The 20,509-nt window shown below is 47.7% G+C and overlaps 1 long non-coding RNA gene across 2 annotated transcripts; it reads right to left on the bottom strand.

Annotated features, from left to right (window-relative positions):
• Positions 1–3,513: 3,513 nt before the first annotated feature.
• On the bottom strand, positions 3,514–16,985 carry LOC121074985. Of its 2 annotated transcripts, none has more exons than XR_005822665.1 (6): positions 16,618–16,985; positions 15,089–15,221; positions 13,616–13,773; positions 5,697–6,390; positions 4,831–5,133; positions 3,514–4,528 (listed from the first exon to the last, which is right to left on the bottom strand). It is a non-coding gene; the product is annotated as an uncharacterized LOC121074985 (long non-coding RNA). The 2 variants fall into 2 exon arrangements; XR_005822664.1 differs by having other exon boundaries at positions 13,616–13,788.
• Positions 16,986–20,509: the final 3,524 nt, after the last annotated feature.

The following is a 20,509-nucleotide window of genomic DNA, read 5'->3' on the forward strand; positions in this document are numbered from 1 at the left end:
ATAATTTGCTGCACGATTCAAGTACCATAGAGAATAGCTGAAGATTATCAGCCAAATAAGGGGCAATTTATAATTACACCAGATATTGATAGAATTTAAATGGAAGGCTTGGTATTTAAAAAATAGCCGCTTGTAGGAGCAGATAGCTGGGGGTTGGGGAGGGCTTGAATAAATGTGCTTGTGGATGCTTCAGAACATAAATCACCATGGGTGATAATGCACAGAAGCAATGTTAAATAACACGTTAATTCATGTATCAAAGAAAATTGTGATAGCTTCTTTATTACATTTGTATCTTAGCTCATTAGGGAAACGACCTCTCCTCCACCGTGAAGCAAGCGAGGCATTTATTGCTACTGACATTTCATCAATGCCAAGGTGAACTAGTCCTCACTTCTGCAAGTCCTCGCAGCTCTCATTACGGGGACCGATAAAGATTCATGCACAAACCTGGAAGTGTCTGGAAGGAAGTAAGACGTGTGATGAACTGTGGTTTGAACAATAAATCTGTGGCTGACCGACGACAGCTTGACTGTTGTGTGTTAAATAGGGCTTTATAAACTGAGATGCAAAAGACCTGAACTGCAGCATGTATCAGCAGTAGACTGAGCTATAACCAAATTCGTTTAAATTCATGATTCTTAAGCCAGCGGTGAAGATGCAAAGAGACTTATGTCCCCGCTACTCCGTCCTGCCACATCATCTGTTAACTTTTCCTGCGAGAGACCTGCCCCCAGCCTCCCCTCTCTGCTCTTCCCAGTGCCATTTGGGGTTTCCTAGGAAAGGGGGCTTCTTCCCGGCCCCCAGGAGCCAGGCAGGGGAGTAGGACACGGGCGGTCCCCTGCTGCCCGCTGAGGACCCCGTTGAGCCGGTGCCAGTGCCCGGCCCCCAGGCCAGCAGGAGCCGAGCCCAGCACTGAGTCCTTGCCTAGGAAACCCACTTGTTAAAAACACGCCCGTGGCCGTCTCCTCCTGCTTCTCTCGTGAGCCTAGCCGTGCTTCGTGCTCCGCAGAAGGGAAGGGGGGGGAGGCCCCCTTCGTAATCAGCACCCAAAGTCAGGCTATGATCTCTAATGCCCTCATCATAGCAAATCTACTGATCTGCCTTTGTCTTCTGAACAATGGGCATTAATTCTCTCCCGGTGATACAAAAAGCTGCGTTTACCCTTGATTTTCACCTGTAGAAGGAGTCCTGTGCAGCTGCTGATTGCTCAGCCCCAAGCACAGCACTATGGCAGGGGAAGGGCTGAGCGGAGGAATGGGACAGGAGGGGAGCAGAGGGAACACAAGACTACAAAGTCATTTTCAAGAATTACTTTATTTTATATTCATCTATAATCACGCATATACATATGTGCACGGTCTTTGCTTTGGTTTCTATGCATGTGTGTGCATACATACACGTGTACACATGTATAGGATGCAGGGCGCATCTCACCAACTTTCTCACTCGCTCTCGTTAGGAAAGCTTCAGCTCGGAGCTGGGAGGACATCCGAAGGCTGGCTGCCCTGGTGCCACCTCCTTCTGTCTGCACCAAGGCACAGGAGCGTGGTCGGCGGTGGCTCAAAAGTACGAAGATCTGCTGTCAGGCACAAGGACACGCTCCCAGGCAGCCAGTTCCTACGCTGCCGAGACAAAATGTCTAAAGAGATCTCCCTTCAAACAGGATCTTCGCAGGAAAAGATGATAGGCACTGGAAGCTCTGCATTTGGGGCTGTATTTGGGGGAAAAGCTGGTGGCACAGAGGAAGTGCCATTTCAAAGAATAATGCAGTTGGACCTGGTCTTTCCCAAGCTGCATCTCCACGAACCATCGCGGGGCAGGGGCGCCTGGCACCGTGCCCCCACATGCGACTGGAGGGACGCTGCGTTACCTGTCTACAGGATAAAGCTCAGAAGGTTTTTGGACCAGCTAAATGTCTAAATGACTTCTTCCAGCGACAAAACAGACAGAATTTTCCCCCTAATTAATTACTTTTCCTCAAGTCTCATAATTCTACCCACTGTTTTAAGTCAAGCATTCGTGTCAAGTTCTTTTGATCTTCCTCCTCAATTACAGTGAGCAATTACCCGCTCCGCCGGGCTCCTCAGCCACCTAATCGCTCTTATCTCGTCTTTCTCCCCAAATCTAATCCTTTCAGCTTTTCGGGAACTCACTGCTAAGACAGTGCTGCACGTTTCCCAGGAATTCAGCAACCATATGTCACACCAAGGACTCCACCAACGTTAGCGTTCCCTCTCATTTGCCCATCAATTAATTTCAGAGACGAGGTGTGCCCTATCATGACTTGGATCTCTCGCCTCCAAGGGGTCTTAAAGCCTCTCTCATCGGAAATGTGTTTGCTCCGATATCTGTATTTAAAATTTTTCCTCCCAGCTGAGGAGCGTTCAATCTTTCCTCCCGAAGCGATTAGTGCTGCAGAGCCTCCCTTCAGAGAACCCCCGTGGAGGCGAGATGTTTCCAGCCTGACACCCGACAGAGCCGTCCCTCCCCTTCCCACGGCAGCTCAACAGCAGCTGACAAGGCGGTGAAGCAAGAAGCTAAAAAGCATGCATTTTTAATGGGGTAAAGCTCATGCAGTCCCAGGTTTCTTCGCTAAAGATGGGACGTGTAGCGGGATCTTACTTTTATGAACAATTAATGACCCAATCTTCATAAAGAGAAATTTTGCAGTAGGTCAGGAGTCAGTGAGGGAAATGGAATAATATTTATTCAAAAGCAGCACTCTTCATCCCTCATTTCTTCTTCTCAGCTACTAAATCGACACGTACCTAAAATACAGCATTGTGCCTCATTGCACGCATCAGGTTCATAACTTTCAGCATCCACAAAATTTGGGGTTATTTCTGCTGGAAAAAATAGTTGCAAGCATGAGCTTCTGCAGATTGCCATTATTTAGGTAACTGCTCGAAACGTATTTAATACACTTGAGATGACTGGAAAAATATTACAGAAAAAAATCTAAAAAGAGGAAAAGCTTCTTTAATTATTTAGTGAAAATGTAGACTGAACAACTGTCTTCCACTGTTTTCTGTTCAACCATTTACTGCTTTTTCCCTTTTTATTCCATTTATTTATCTGAAGATGAAGAATAGGGGAAAGACAGCGACAAGGGATAGACTACGCCGCACAGCCTTCGGCACCAAGTGCATTCCCTTTCCTGTAGGCACACAGTTCAGAAGCCAACGGCTTTGAAATATTAAAAGCAAATGTTGTTGAGTCCAAATACACAAGTTTGGGCATTATCATCAACACAAAAATTAATTTATGTTCTTAATCACACAGTAATTCTGCTCTCACAATAATAATTCATTGAATCAATTTAATTACGGACTCTGGGCCCAGCAATTAAAGAAATTGTTGCTACAGCGAATTTTCTAATTGTAAAAAGAATTTCAGCTAAATAAGATGTGCAGAGGCAATGGCACGCGTGTTACTTGCATGTAGGCCAGTTAATAACCCATGCTGCTATCTCATTAAAAGCATTCCGTTTGTTACACCACACATGCCCTGCTCCTTGGGTGGAGGCAGAGCTGGGAAATGGGTGGGAACCACGCAAAGCACCCACTCCTTCCCCCTCACCTCTGTCATTTGGGCTTTGTACCCCAAATCGCCTTTATTTAATACCGCTTCTACAGGTTTCCTTCGGTTTTAACCCGTGTGCAGGGCCATCAGCTGGTCCAACTCTTCTGCCATTAAATACAATTTTATTTTACAGCGCACAGATGTACTCCAGTTGAGTTGCTGCCAGATTTTAATGATAATCTCTCTTAAGAGCTATTTAGCGAGTTAAAGGTGAAGTCTCGCACTGCAGCAGAGAGCAAACCAGATGCTGTGCTCACGTTTCAGTTTTCAATTACACAGCTCTGACCTTCACCTGTTACTTGATGTCAGCCTCCTGAAAAAGCCACGACGACCCCAGTGTATGGCAGAAAACTGTTCATTAATATCGGAGTGACCGGCGTCACGTGCATTTTATATCAAACCCCCCCTGGCGCCGCCCCATGTCCTAGATATCAAAGGGAAGAAACTCCACAGAAGAAGCCAACAAACGAGGCACGAGTGCATGTACGTGAAAATATGCAGCATTTGCAGAGTGCTTTGGGTAAACCCTAAAATTTCAGGGAAACTACACAAGGATAAATGAAGTTTAACTAAATCAGACCCACTTCTGCCCTAGCACATCCCCTTGGGTTCAGTCAACAGCCCCCAGCTCTGCCCTGAATGAGGTCCTTTACTTCAGCTTCTTACAGGCTGTGGATTTTCCAGCGCAGGAAAAAGGCTTCCGAGGGGCAGACGAAGCTCCGATAAGGTGGCGCTTGCAGCTTCTCGTGGCGCGCGAACATCTTCTTCCTTACAACCCCACACCGCCAAATTAATTTAATACTTACAAACCCTTGCAGGGGAATAACACAGCGAGCGCAGGAATTTACAGAAGATGTACAAGGCAGCTGTAATCAGAGCCATCTCAGTAGCAACACCGCGTAATTTGTGTGTCATCTTTCAATCACAGCTCCCTTAATGCATCCTTGAAAAATGAGGACTGCATCAGTCACGGTAGATTCAATAGCCAGGTAGATTTATACTGGAACAAAGCCAGAGGCAACTTCACACGTTAAATAGCAGTGTTGGGATTATTTTAAATGCTATTATCCTGCTCAGTTTTGTTTTTTTTAAACTGCATTAACAACCCCAGGAGATTCTGCAGTATTACAGACCCTTACAAGGAGGAAAAAAAAAAAAAAAAAGAAAGAAAAAAAAGAAAAACCACAGCGTTACCAGCAACAATTACTGAAATGTGTTTGTTAAGATAAATCTGGCACTTCCCACCTTGCTCGTGCATAGCTGGCGGCAGGCGTGAGGAGCTGCCACCCTCGGTGGTCCCACGGAGTGGAAGGGGGGAGCAGGGCAGAAGTCCCTGCTAATGCTGACAGTCAGATTTCCTTCTGCAGACCACTCAGATCAGAAGCAAGGAAATCCTATTTTCCTTCACACAAGGAAACGCGTGCTGTGACAGCTCTGCCTCCTGGCATTTCCCCGGGAGTGCCCACACACCTTCGTGATGGCTCCTCCCTGGGAAGCAAGCGTTCAGCTCAGAAACTGGCCGCAAACATCTGTCCTCACACTGCAGTCCTAGAAAACAAAATCTTGTTAACACAACTTTTCACCAAGTTCTCAGAGCAATGTGTGCAAATGGAAGGAATTCGCCCCAAAACAGCGCAAAGAGCAGCGGGGCGGCTGGGGCCACCTCTCCTGTGCGGGGAATCCCCTGCAGAAGGGGGTTTGCACACCTACACAGCTCGTTTGCCACCAGGGACAACTCACCAGCAAGCCCCTGGTGTGGGGGTTTTGAATCCCCTTTATGTGGGTCTGGGGGCTGTGAGCAGACCTGGCCGAGCCCTGAAAGGAAGGGGCTGGCACCGCAGCGGGTCTCGGGAGCTGCTCCCCGCCTCGGGGAGCATCACTGCTGTCACTCCGGTGCAGGCAGGAGGGCTCAGCGTGACCCCAGCACTTACACAGACCTAACACGGGGCGTGGGAGAAGGGACAACAGCATAAAAAGCCTGCAGTTCCTTTTGCAGATCATTTGGAATAAATTAAAAATAATACATAGATTTTTAAAAAGCACTTACTGTATTCATGTATGGCAAGATGAATTTTTAAAAGATGCTGGAAATAAAAGAGTAAAGAAAATACCAGGAGCTGTGGGCAGGCCCGTGTTCTAGCACAAGATCCAGGTCAAGCCTGAATGCTTCATGACTGTCCTTGATGGGAAGCCATCGAAGGGGGAGCACGTCCGTGCTTCTTGATCTCCAGGGGGACACTGGGTGGCCACAAAGAGCATGAGAAGTGATCCAGAAAAGGCAGGGGAGCGCGGTCGGCAGGCCTCTGGCTCCAGAAGTAAGCCTGGAAATCTAACGTGCGTGTTAATATTGGTTTGGTAAATGGCTTTCAGCCGCTCTGTGAACGTCTTGTCAAATACGAGCCCTCCAAAAGCCTCGGGTAGTTCGTGGCACAATAAAGTGTGGTGAGGACACTTCACATTTCTCTTGGGGTGTTTCCAGGTGGAGAATTAAAGCCCGCAGTCACTCACCCTACCTCACTTAGGTGGCTGCTGTGAGCACAGCTGTATCGAATGCCACCACCCACACAGAAAGAAAGCAACGTCTTTATTCTCTCCCATGGCTTGTAAATACAGAAACAATTAGACAATTACACGTCAGCATTTCAGCTGCGTTGGGTATTTGCACCGTCAGTACGTGGCCGGTGTGACAGTGGCAGCTGCCACGGGTCTCTTTGGGTCGCCAGGAGCAGAGGCGGTCAGCGGCTGGCTCCCAGCAGGCAGCCTGCAAGGACGGCTTCCACTTAAGGCAAATGATGGCTGTGCACGCTTCAGAGAAAGAAAAAAAAAAAAAAATCCCAACCAAATAAAACGCATGTCACCTGCAATCTTAAACTTGACATCCACTCTATTTATTTTTCCCTCGGGATTTATACCCCTTTAAATCAATGCCCTGAAATTACAGCCTTCCCATGGGCGCACAGATCCCGTAAATCTCCGACTTCTAATACTACTTTATTTCACGACTGACGAGCAGCAAGCCCTGTCAGAGGGGATAATTAAGGAAGTTATGCTCGGTGTCACCGGACGCTGCTGAGAAGTGCTCTCCTGGTGCCTCGGCTCGCCTCTCGGTCCCCAGGAGGCCCTGGCAGGATTTAGGGCGCAGCAGGCAGCGCTGTGCTGGAGCCACCCCACCTCCCTCCTGCCCCTGCTTGAGACCCCCCATTTGGGCAGTGTCCTGCGTACCCCATGCACAGACCCACAGGAAACCCCCCAAGGAATTCTCCCTCCCTGCCTCCCCTCCAGCTCCTCCTGTCCGCATTTAGCCCAGGAGTGGAGTTTAATGGGACGGCACAACTGGAATTTCAAAGCCCAAGCAGCGTCCGTCAGGCGATTTAAGTCTGATCTGCACATGCATGGGGTTTCTATTGCCTACAGAAAGACTTGGTGTTGGGGTAAGGCACGTTCTCCCCAAATTATTGCTCGGCAGCTTCTCTCCCCGTGGAAGCCCTGGCCTCCAGAAGTCAAGCGGTGGGCAGGAGAGCTCATCCTTATTCCTATGCACCTTGGGGGGATGAATTACCTTGCAGTACCTGGAGCAAGAATGCTGGCTTAAGGTTTCCCTGTAAAGCTCCCTTCCCTCCCCAGGACTGCTCTCAGGACCTGCTTCTTTATTCCTTCTCTGCGATGCTGGGCAGGTTTGGCCAGGTGCTGGCTGAGCCAGGCAGAAGTGAGAAGCCATCCGAGCTCAGGACCTGTTGCTCTCGTCCTCTGCTGCCCACCCCTCGTCCCTGGGTGGGATTTCCTGGAGGATTTCTCACGTTTTCCCCCCAAAACAAGCACCAGTGGCCAGACGCGGAGCTCGGCTCTCAGCTTGCACTTTGCCAAAAGCCAGGTGAGCTCAGCTCGTGCAGCAGCTGGGGCTTTCTTTAAATGTCATTTTTAATATTTAATCACACCGGATGGCCTCAATATTTACAGCATAAGCCATTTCATTGGGAAGTTAAATATATAGCCGAGATATTTAAGGAAACTGATTCAGAGCCACATAAATGTAATTGCACTTAACGTGACCTGGGAATGAAATCACGCGCAGTTCACTTTTCTGCAAGATCCTTAAGCCCCGTTTTGAATGCGTTATGCTAAGTCCATTTCTCTCGGCGTGTTTCCGAGGCAGAACTCACTAACGCAAGCAACCCAGAGCACCAGGATGAAAAAATAAAATAAATAAATAAATAAAAAGGAAGAGAAGTAGGATATAGGTCTATAGGGGAGCTTTTGCAAATAAACCCACCTGTTGGCTGGAGCAGCCCATTAGAAATGCATTTCCCAAACGAACCAAAATGCATAAAGACGAGCGGTAAGCAAAAGAACGGCAGTAAGCTGTAACAACAAGCACGATGATTTTTAAACATTGAAGATGCACGAGTTCCCCGACGTTAAGCACTCACAAATTGAGTGTTTTTCTGTGATTTTTGGGCTGGTATCGAGTCATTCCTACCTCGCCCAGCGGCTTGCTGTGGTGGGAGCTGGCTCTGCCCACGCGGGCAGCCCTGGCCTGGTCTCAGCACCCAGCGGGAATCGGCGCCAGCTGCTGCGGGAGGAGAGGATTTCTCGCCCCGAGCACCGCCGCACCGCTCTGCTCGGCACAGCTGCTCCCCGCGAGGAGCAGGGCAGGAACAGATCTGCCGCTGATTAATCAGGAGCCGAAGCAAAACCGCCAGCTGTGCCAACGTCAGCTCTGCAGACGGGTTCCTAACAGTTCGGGGCTCGCGGCTTCCAGTAGCATTTTCTGCATAGGACAGGAAAGTTTCAAGTCCAGCACAGCCCAAGCAGCTCCCCCTGGTTTCTTCCCTCTCTGAATTTCTACGAGCTGATATGCCGACCTTCCCCCTCAAACACACACAGAAACCCCCAGAACAGTCAGCAAACCGCTGGGAGCAGCCACCTCTCGCCTTCCCATCACCAAGAGATTTGGGCAGAGCACCCCGCTGCTCCATGGGATTTACAATTCTGCAGTTTTATTTAACAGGGAAGTGGAAAACTGTCAAACGTTTTATCGCCCGTGGCAGTCAGAGCATGATACGTGCTGATATCAGCCGAAGATGATAACGCAACGGCATAAAGTCATACTGGAAAGAGAAAGGAAGCCAGAACTCTTGGCTAGTGATCGTGCCTACCTTGGTAATGAGCTTCTGGACCAGCAGGGGTGAAATTGCATGCCAAAATCACATATAATTTATCCCTTGTTTAAACACACATTGGCAACCCAACTACTGGTTTCAGACTCGCAGAGTTTAACTTAGCGGTGCGCTATTGAGCAGCAGCTCGCTCCCGTTTCCCATACCGCACGGTGCCACCCCGCAGCGCCTCACACACCCATGTTCCACCCAGAACATGCACATCTGCTGGGGAACTAAATTCCTCCGTCTCCTTGAAAGAAAGGGGAGGAAAATAAGTTTACCTTCAAAGACGCCCATCTAGATGGACAACTGCTTCTTGAACGTCAACATTAACGTGTGCGGGTGGTGCGGGGCCCGTGGAAGTTGTTGCTGAGATCTCCCGCGGGAGGTGAAGCCTCCGGTGGCTGCCCCATGGCACGGGCATGGTGCAACCAGGGCACGGGGAGCAGCACCGAAATAACTCAGCCCAAGCTCCCCGATCACATCAAACGGGTTCGTTTGGTGCCATCTGACCACAAGCTGCTTGCTGCCACAAGGCTTTCATTCTGCCCCCGCGGCTGCACCCACAGCCACAGAAAAACCACGGCCATGCCGAACCAGAGGCACGGGGGTCTTGGAGATGATATGGGGAGAAAAAGAAGAAGAATATCAGCCAGCCCGGATATTTCAGCACAGGACGAAGCTATCAGGCACACGGCTTCCCCTGTGATGTTACTATGGTGATTTCACGAAGGACAAAACCCCACGATGTGCAGCGCGGCCATGGTCGTGAGCCCCAGCTCCCAAGCAAGATACTAATCTGCCCATTAAACAATACCAGGGTTTGTGAGTAATAATCAAAAAGCAATTACACAACAGATAGACCATCGGAGCTCACCCCACCGAGCGTGAAGGTCAAATACATTATATTAACTAGGTATCTGCCCGCTGGAAACCTACAGCTTGGTGGACAGAATCATTACTTCTGGCATTAATAATAATGACAAGGATTGCCAGCACTACTTCAGTTACTTACACCAACGAGAAATGCCATAAATATTGTACTAAATCACGCGCAAACAGCCCGCTTGCAGGAGATCAAACTGTACGAAACTACCATGCTGTAGAAAAAAAAATATATATATACACTTTAAATATACTTTCCATGCTTTATAGAGACATGGTGAATTTTGCTAACTGTTCAGCGATCCAGATTACTGAGTATTTAGGACCCAGAAGTACACATTTTTCCAGTTAGTGCTGTACTGGAAATCACTCCTTCATTAAAAGGCGGTGGTGACGCTGGGGCGGTGTGACGGTCTTTTTGTGCTGGGATCTTCCTCGTTTGCTTTCTGCCGAAGGGTAAAGCTCTCTGCAAGGCTCCCAGGAGAGCCTGCAGGATTCCCAAACCTGTTTCCCACCGGGAGCAATGTGCTTGCACAGGCAGGGCTCCGTAAGGGGGACACCAAAGGGCAGCAACTGCAGGAGGCGGGCAGCAGGAAGGCAACGGGTGGCCAAGACACGTTGGAATTACAGCCTGCGGTACGAGCAAGAGCTCACCATCATCCTGCCCAACAGAAGCAGCTGCCCTGGCATCTTAAATCATTTGTTCGCCCAGCCTCTGCCCCCATCTCTCCCCAGCCCTCTTCTCCCGGGGGATGCACGCAGCGTCCTCGGGCCGGGGAGACAACGCCGAGCAGCAGGGTAAATTCCTTCACCAGTACGTGTAATTTCATTACTTGAGTGACAGCAACCCATCCACTGCTTACACCGGGACCGCTATTAAAGCAATTACTTGGCACCGATGCAGTACGGCAGCAGATTTAAATCTTGCCTCGCAGCAAGGTGCCGGAACTGCTGCTCCAGACAGGTCGAACTCGTAACACCGTGTTCCCTCTGAGGCACCCAACGGAGGGCAGCCTCTGCAAGGTCCTCGCTCATGGATCTATATAAAAACGCCCTTAAAAAACCCAGCGAGGTCGCGTTGCTGCTGCTTACTCCCGCCAAGCCCTCACACAGGCAGTGTGCATGATGCCAGGGTGAATGCCAGCTCTGGGCTCGGCCGTGTCCCCCAGATAGTGAGCCATGTACCCCAAAAAACAGCCGCTGGGCTCCAGGGTAGCATGGAGAACACAAATTTTTCTTTCATGGGAACTGCCTGATTTCAGGTATGTGCAGAAATCCCTGGGTGAAGACGAGCTGCACTATTAGTGCTTGAGATGCCCCTGTGTTTCATGCACGCTGTGACCTGTTTGCCTCACGTCCCCAAGCCGTGCACGCACTTCGGCACGCGCATGAGCTGCCCAAGTTTTTTGGCTTTCTGCCACCAACTCAATTCTGGTCCCATGCAGTTCTGGCTTTCCAGGCCTACGTGGGTTCACCAAGGCATCAAGTCACCGCCCAGGCGAGCGCCGTTCAGGATGCTCTGTTACACCTGGGGAGCTGCTGGGCACTGGCTATTTTTGTGACTTCCCACTTTACAACATTTTCCAGTTCTTCAAATTGTTATTCAGCATTTCTTGCCTTATTTGCAGAGCAATTCCCAGCCTGCTGACAGCTGCCATGGGGCTCAGGGTTCTCTTTCCTCCCCCTTCCCTCTCGCCCTCCCCTCTCATCCCTAAGCCCTGCAAACACCAGCAGCCTCCAACCACTTGCAGGCCCCGTATCTGCACATCTCAGGCACGTTACGACGGTGGCGAACTGCTTCCATGTGCAAAGATCAAGGCAGCCTTAAAGGGGAGGCCGCAGACTGCAGCAGATACCGTCGCAAGCTTTTGCTAGGCTACAGCTTATTTTATGATAGGTCTTAAAACATCCCAGCACCTTACAGCGAGCGACCTTCACTCAATGATTTGAGGTTTGTGGATGGAGGCCAGGCCCACCACCGCCAGCCCATGGTGCAGCAGGATGCGGCCGGTCACTGAGAGCCCACCTGGGGCTCATCCCTTTCCTCCACAGCTCCCCTTTCTGCAGGAGCATCGCTCCACCCGTACCAGCAGAGTACGGAGGGAGAGGAAACCCCAAATGAGCAGAGAACCCCAAACCCAGCAGAGAAAAGGAGGCAGAGGAAACCCCAAACGAGGAAGCCCCAGCGGGAAGCAAAGCGTTTCGCAGAAGGCAAGCTTGGCCCTGGGAGCCCAGCGATGATGGGAACGAAGGAAGGACGTCATCCAAAACAACAGCCAGGTGGCGAGGCGAGGGGATGAAAGGCAGCGCTCCCCTACAGCAGATGGTGCAGATGTTCCCCTTCATCCATCCTCCATATGTCCCAACAAAACCCAACAGCTCTGCGGCCTTACTCTGGTGGAAATAGCGCTCTATGGGTGCACCAGGTGCCACGCGAGAGGCACAAACATGTGGCAAGCATCGCGTCTCCTCCTCGCCCATCACCGCAGCCCCAGGGCTCGTATTGCCGGGCAAGGAAGCCTCCCGGGGCACCTGTCCGTGCAGAGGCTGCGATGGGAGGCTCAACCCAAAGGCCTGGGAGGAAAGGAGGGGTAGAGGACGTGATCTGATGCGGACCAGCCAAGGAGTGTGAGAGGCAGCCACCTCCAGCAGGTACCCACGCCAGGGGGATGTCAGACACAGCACCTCTGCCGCATCCCGCCCAGCAGCCAGCCACTCGGCCCCGCCGGGAACCCAAATGCCAAACTGGACATAAAACGCAAGGCTGCAGCCCCCGCTCTAAAGCCTGCTTCTCGTCACAAGGCAGCCGGTGACAGAGCCTCGCAGCGCTGTAATCTGACTTTAACGGATGGCGAGAAGGGCGAGCTGGGCTCCGTCCAATTCGGCGCACTGAATACCTTGTGCCTCCTCCGCACGGATCGATTTTCGCATTGGGTTTACAGGCGTAATTAATATTCATTCAGGATTAGGCCGAATAAGATTCCCAATGCATGAAGATGTTTATTATTTATTCATATTTAAGGCTTGTTAGGTTAATCTATTTTAAATTACTGCGTGCTGCCAGGCACAATTATTATAATTTATTAGGATAATTTCGGAGCCTTATTTCCATCCGACACAACCTTGCAGAAGGTGCGTGCTGCTCCTCGACTGCTCCGTAAAGCAACCCATGCTGCTGGTAACCGAGCAGTTCCCTTCGAGCAGCAATAGCTGGCCCAGGCAGCTTAAGGCTTATGCCAGCTGAACACCATAAAGCAACAGGCATCGCTTGGTGGCTCCAGGAAACACTGAGGATTCCTTCCTGCCTCTGCTTCCTGGGTGTAAACAGCTACTCCTGACATTTTGCTGAAGTGGTGCTCAGAGCAAAGGGTTAAGAACATGGAAATAAAGTCTCCAGCTCCACACTGTGCAGAAGACTTCATCTCATTTCTTCTTTCTTTCTTTAAAAAAAACTACATATTTGCGTAAAAGTTGCAGAAACCATTATTACATTTAATTGATGCCCTCAGGGGCTCGAAGCTTTCATGAAATTTAATTATTTTCCACTAGGGCTTGCAAGGTAAAGGTGCAATTACAGCAGAAAAGGCCGCTGCTCGCATGGAGGGAGGGATGGCTGCCACGAAAGCCCTGTGGCAGTGCTGCCACCACTAAGCGCCGATCCGGGCTGCACCATCGGGCTTTGCCTGTGCTGCAGCCATCGCAGATCCCCTCCGTTCATTTTGGCCTTTAAAAATGAATTAAAATTAAGGCAGACCAATGTGACTCGATGAAGGACACATGAAGCTGCCATAATTACGGCGAGCATTGCTTCGTTCAGCAGTGTCCTCCCAGTGGAGCTGAAGACAGGGCAAACCCAGCAGGGTGCAGAAATGGGAACCCCCTGCGCCCCCTTGCCACATTGATAAAATGTGGGTAATCACGAGACACAACTGGCTGCAAATCAGTTGGTCCATGCTTGTACATCGCCATGAATAACATTTTCTCACCTTTGGAAAGCCCTGCATTTTCCCTGAGGCGCAGGGGAGAGCACCCAGCGTGCCGGCACAGGAGGACAGACGGACGAGAGCTGCTTTGCGGTGCCACCAGCACCCCCGAGACTTCTCCCCCGAGAAGGGCCACGCAGCGCACACTCTTCTGAAGCCAGCTGTTTAATCAGAGTCTCCCAGGAGTAAATGCAGCCAGCAGGAAAAAGAAAAAAAGACCAACTTTTTAACATAAAAGAGCAAAAGGCCTCCTTTGAGTTAAACAAATGATTTTCTGACAAAGAACATCCTGGGGACAGGAAGACAATGTCTTGCTTTTGATGCTGCAGTACTGTTCGTGAGATTAATGGTTGCACAGTTAAGATTTTACCCCAATTATAAATCTCCCTTAGCAAGTAACAAAATAGAATTTAGCCTTATCCAATGGCAGACTAAATTTTAGCTATGCTTTGATTGGTAGTTTTCAGGCAGAGAATTTAAGAGCATTCACACAATTATTTCAGTGTGCCCTTCCTGGAATGCCTCCGACTTTAATATTAGGCTTTTGACATTCAGAGTCATATCCCATCAGCAATAAGCAAACAGTATTGGGGTGTTTACCTTTTTCTCCCAAGTGGGGTAGCCTCCAGTCTCCTCTACATTGATGAACAGTGGAGGAAAATCCCTCTCCCTGTGGCCGAACTCCCAAGAGGGAAAAAGCCGGCCATTAAACTTAGATCCAACCAAAGCCCCAGAGCAGATTCAGCCCCAAGTCCTAAATGAAATGACCAAAACCCAAAGTAAATGCTACAAGGCCTCATGCTCCTTTAGGTCCCCAGACCAAACTGCAATGTTCAGTGGGGAATCAAAATCACCATTTTCAAAGCAATGGCTTTTCCCCCCACGATGTTTAACCAAGCAAATACAAAACACATCCAGTATTTTTGACACCCAGTAAGCTGTTATTTTAAACACAGTTTCAATAAACTACAAAAGTTGATACTGTTAGAGGCTTGAAAATATACGATCTCATTAAAAAACGCTGGCACTTAGAAAGATCTCTAGTGGCCAATCACAGCTTGGGGAGTGCTGTAATTTATAACTTTGATCCCCACAGCTAAACCATTTAATCTGATAATAAACATCAATCACTGATTTTTATTGCACCATTTTGCAGCCTGAGCAAAAAACCTTGCTCTTGCGGACAAATTAGGCACCCCAAAGTGACTCTTGCAAATAAATACCGACTTTAATATTCAGCAATATAATTCCATGGGATCAATTTTTTATTTAAGCACTACTGGAGCTAGGAAAAAGTTTGTAACTACAGAAGTATCTACAAAGGCAATTCAGAGCAGTGTAATAGCACCTGGCGAGCAGGAGCCTGCCTCTCCAGCAGCTCAGTGACAACACATACTTACCATTACGTCTGTTACAGTTGTCGTCAGAAAGTTATTAAGTGTGTCCAGATATTCTGTGTGACCGCCCATAACTCACCATTAAAAATGATGCAAGATCCTATTACATTCCCATGCAGACTGGTGTTGGCTCGAGGTACTAATCCACAATCTACCACTCAATAGCAGGGGAAATGGATCAGTCAGGCATAATACATTGTGCAAATGGATAACTGCCAGAAAAAATAAATCAGTTGGAGCCCATTAATATATAATGATGTCCAAGCTACCATTAATTCAGATACTCTTTCCCAACCAGAGAGCTATTTAAGAAGTAACTGAAATAATGATTTTCTTTTGGACACATCAAACGTCCATCACTGCTTCATGCTGGATTCCTGTAGTCAGTGGAACAAGGCAGCTCTTCAGTATGCTGTCATGTTTTTCTGTAAACTGATATTTTCCAAGATAGAAAGATATCTTATAATTAAGTTAAATTATTTATAAAAGTTCCAGTCCAGGTAGAAATGGAAAATGAAGAACAGCATAAAGGCCACCCCAGTCTTCCCCATGAATGCCTGCAAGAGTCGAGCAGGCAGTCAGCAGTGAGAACATCGAAGGCTGTCAGTTACTCTCTTTTTAGCAGGATTACCTGGGGCTTTTGCTTCAGAGGAGGAAAGTTAAATTCAAATGCCGCTGTCCCAGAACGCACTTAGTAGAGATGATGGCCTTTTGAGAAAAAAATAAAATAAAAAATCTGTTTCTCCCCAAAAAGAAAACACAAAGAATAGAGCAAGGAATATTTGTCTTGAGACAAGCAACAGGAAGGGGTAAAACAGGCTTTTATATGTCACGACACGCTGACAGTGCATGCTCGGGCCCCAGCTCCATCAGCCAGCACATCTCCATACTCCTTAATCACCTCCCCAGAGCACCCCTCTACTCCAAGGAGCTTTGCTTACATGAAAAATGTATCACCTTTGTGCCGAGCATGGAAAATAGATGAAGGCACTCAAATTCGTGCCTTTTAGTCTTGCGACTCCACTAACATATTTTAGTTACTGATTACAAATGTTGGAGCTCCTCAAAGTGAACTTTCCAGTTGTCTCCAGTACGCTCACCAGTGTGTATATAAAATAGTTTTAACTGAGACTCACATCAGCAATTTCGTAAGTGTTGCATTAAATCTAGACAGTGTTTTTCATCTCAAGACAGAAAAATGCATATTAATCCAGCAGCAAAGCAGTGCAGTGAGAATTTTAAACATTTCTGTCAGTATCAGAAAAACCATAATACATTCTTTGCTAGACGAGATCCTGAGTCATTTTGGTTCATTTGGAGGCCATTTGCTAACTTTATTAGGCAATATTCAGATGATGGATTTCAAAAGGATATTCACTGTAGAAACAGGCTTTGTTTCTGAAGACAGTAATTAGGTTAACCTCATGAATAAACTCTTTATATCAGCAGCCTGTACAAAACGAAAGTAGAAAAATGCAGGAGAAAATGAGAAAGTAAAAAAAAAAATATCACACAAACGGAAAAACTTAAATCTGTCTATAGCACCCTCCATCTCACACTTCAAAAACATTTCATACACGAACAAAAACGTCACCGGACCCGATGTACCAAAATGTACAGCGTTACGGGAGTGACACTGATGTTATTGTGCCCATGCTGGTGGTCGTATACGTGCTGTTACCAATGCGTTGTTCAATGGTTGATGCAGAACCTGTCCCACCGTGAGGGCTCCCTGCGCAGCCAGGGCCTGGGGCAGCAGCGGGGAGCAGTCCTCGCCCCAGCCCTGCTGCACCGGCGGGCTGCGGCCATCCCAAAGCCCCCTAAGGCACACACTGAGGTGAAGTCACCTCATGGCGACCCACAGAAGTGTTTGTTGGTCAAGTGGGGCCTTCACTGGCCGCTCCTGGAGCCGCTGGTGCTCGGCGTGTCGGGGCCTGGAGGCCGCCTCAGCCAAGCCCAGCGCCACCAGGCCATGGGGACAACAACAGAGCTGTGGGGACAGGCCCTGCCTCTTGACAGAAGCACTGAAGAAAAAGGGTGAATCCCATTTCCATTAGACTGTTCATTCAGTGAATAGCTGTCTTTTCTCCCCAAAACACCCGGTAATTCCTCCTTAGCAAGGTTAGTTCCAAAACAAGTTTTAAAAAAAAAAAAAAAAAAGAAAAAAGAAAAAGGGAAAAAGAGCATCCAGGCCTCATTGCAAATTTCAGATAAGGTCATTTGACATCTTAGCATGGGCTTAGGGCAAGAGCACACAGCCCACAGGCTTGTAACCCGTTAGTTTAACCAGTACAAAGTGCACAGTGCTCATTACAAAGCTGGGACGAGCATTAAATACTAATAACCAACCTAACGGCCAACGTGCCATGAAGTGCGGATGCAAGGACTAGCAAAACCTGAGGTCATTTTAAGAGGCATTACAAAGGGTCTTAAGAAAGAGGTTGTTTTGATCATACTTCTATAGGCCTTCCCCGTCAGCAGAACAAAGCATTATATTACACCACTAACAATGAGATATTTTTCCTTGAGTCAGCTTTAGAATAATGTTGACATTATAGTCAATACATTATATATCACTATATTTATGTCAGAACCTATTGGCATAAAAATAAATCAATCTAAATGCATAGCTTTTGTATTTAAATGAAGCCTGGCAATGCCATATCTTTCCTTCAATTTTCACTCAGCTTCTTATGTGTGTATCAATCATTTCTGACAGATTTCATACACTGGGATATCACCTCTAGTCTCACTAAAAACTATTCTAAGTGAATTTTATATACAGAGACTGGAAAATCTGCTTTTGGGAGCTCGTTTTATAAGCAGTACCGTTTTTGATAGCTTAAGTTTTATTCTCGACCTCATTCAAGGTAGGTCTGAATTGCAGGCCAGCGCACTTGTAAATGAGGGGCACCCCGAGTCAGCCAGGCTGCACTGAAGCATCAGCAGAGATGAACAAGCTGGTTTCCAGCTCTGGCTAGCAGGTTGTTTCACCCCAAAACAGTGACCAGAAGAGATTGCTCAGGAACCATACAAACCAATCCAGTATAGAAGAGGCACCATGTAAGTGTTTTAAGAGAGATTTCCCCAACAAACTTCATCTTGAGCAACAAACATAAGCTGATATGTTTTCATTGCTACTCCATTAAAAAAGTGCATGTAAAAATATAAAATATCCAAAAAAAATGTAAAGACAATTTGTAAGACGTTGTCTAGCTCAGTGAATAAAGTAGAATATAAAAATGGCCTGACGTCTTCAGTATTAAGTAGGTTAACCAATTTCCCATAAGTGACATCTGAGATTTTTTCAGCAATTTGCAACAGCCATATGTGACCCATTTCACCCAGGATGCCATAAGGCAGTTACTTCGCTTACCTTAATTTGAAGTGGCCAGTTATGTTCAATCATCATTCCAGCTGACAAGAGAAATGCAGGATGCCAACTCCACTCTCTCTGAATTATTGACATTAACAGCTGTTTTATATCTACAGACAGAGCTTTGCAAACATGTAAACAAGTCAATTAATTACGATACTATAGTAAAATTGATTTTAATAATTTGAGGAACATCCTGATGTTTTCAGATCTGCAGACACTATATAAAAATTAAAGATACCAGAAAGAGTAAAATTTGCTTGTTTGGAGGAAACAGAACAGGAACTATTTTCCTCTGTTTGCTGCAAGGCCCCACCTTCTGCGTGCAGAACAAAAAGACTCAGCCCTACGTGCACAGATGACCTCGGATGGGTAAGCAGGCTTTCCATCGCAGGTCAGGTATGCTTTCACAGCCCAGCTGGAACCTCTCCAGCAGCACCACTCCAGCCCAATGTGACAACATGCATCCCAGAACCGCTCAGAAACCCCTAATCTGCTGCAATCCAACAAGGCTGTGCCACCAAAATGAGCTCTTAATAAATGTGAAATTAGAGAAATCAAGAGATCTTTGTGACAGACACCACATCCTGACTGGAAAAGGGGTTGGAAGTGCTTACCATGCTCAAACACACATCTGTGTAGGAAACCACCGAGCTCACAGCACAGTTCTCTATAGAGGTCACAATTTAGGTCTTAGTCTGTAAAATTTGAGGACTTTTTTGATCACTACTTTCCTTTTCCATCTATGGATCAGAGGGCATTTTGGATATAGTTGTTTTAAATAAGTTTACTCTATATATATAACAGACAACAGGGCAGGGATCACTTCAGCTAGAGACTTAAACCTATGCCATTTTATGCAAATTCAGGCTTCACAAACCACATCAGGTTGGGGTCAAAAGGATTTTTGCTGAGGATGCTAACGTTTCCAGTCAGGAGCTCAGGTTTGGGGATGAAGATCATGGTTTGGCCAATCCACCAAACAGAAAACACAACAGCCACCACACTCACTGCATTCGCGTCCGGAGGAATGGCAGCAGCTTCAGTCATTTGTGTCCTGAGCAGGAACTCAACCAGAGGCAATTGTATCAGAGTCAGAGCAGCAAACTACAGCAGTCTGAGGCAGCTGGCAGGGGACATCAACGTGCGAGTATTTCAGGAAATTAGACGTATGCAGTTATAAATGCAGGGGTTGGACTAGATGATCTCTAGAGGTGCCTTCCAACCTCAGCCATTCTGTGATTCAGCTTAAATATATATATATGCACATGTGGGTGCAGGTATGTGTATATAGTTTAGTCACTTTGTTACCCTACCCTATTTTACTTGCATGAGAAGAAGTAAGTGACCTCTTCCTGCTGAAGACTATTGGTATTAGCATTTGCCTTTTAAAAGCAGCCTCCAGAATCAGGTAAGTAAATCACAGAAAAGCAGCAATTGCAGCCTTGAAATAAGACTTTTTGTCCTAACGCAGAAAACCTTCCTTGCATGTTGATGTTGCAGTAGTGACCTCTAGTGACAAGTACACCAGGACAGAGGAGCGTTTGTTGGGATAAACTACACTGCTCACATCTTCCCTCTCGATTGCTTCTCCTGGTCCAGCTCCATCCCCCCTACGCTGGGAGGATGAGCAAACCCCAACCACAGCCTGCACCACCATCTGCCTGGTGAACCTGGCCGTGGCAGACCTGCGCTACCTCTTCTCTTTGCCCTTGCTCATCGTCAGCTACATGCAGCAGGACACTGCTGAGAGTTTCTTTTACAAAATCTGGAGGCCACTGGGGAGCCCGAAAAGTTGCCTCAACCCCCTCTTCTACTTTCTTTCTGGTCAAACTGACTCAGGCTCGCCTTGGAGCTGAGGCTGCACTGGGCTGGCCCCCTTGCCAGGCCTGCCGTGAACGCACAGGGGAGAGGCGCCCCAACAAGACTCACCCCTTGCTGAGGAAGCACATCCTGGCTGCAGATGCTATCTGCTTGACTGGGTGTGAGGCTTGGAAAAGTCACCCAGCGCTAGAGCTGTACAGAGGACAAAAAAGAAACTTCTTTTCAAATTTCAAAAATCCCTTTTCCCCTTTTCTGTTTGATAGTCAACCTGAATCTAAAATTATGCATGAGAAATTTGAA

This window comes from Cygnus olor, chromosome 9 (genome assembly GCF_009769625.2).
Source record: "Cygnus olor isolate bCygOlo1 chromosome 9, bCygOlo1.pri.v2, whole genome shotgun sequence".
Classification (NCBI taxonomy): domain Eukaryota; kingdom Metazoa; phylum Chordata; class Aves; order Anseriformes; family Anatidae; genus Cygnus; species Cygnus olor.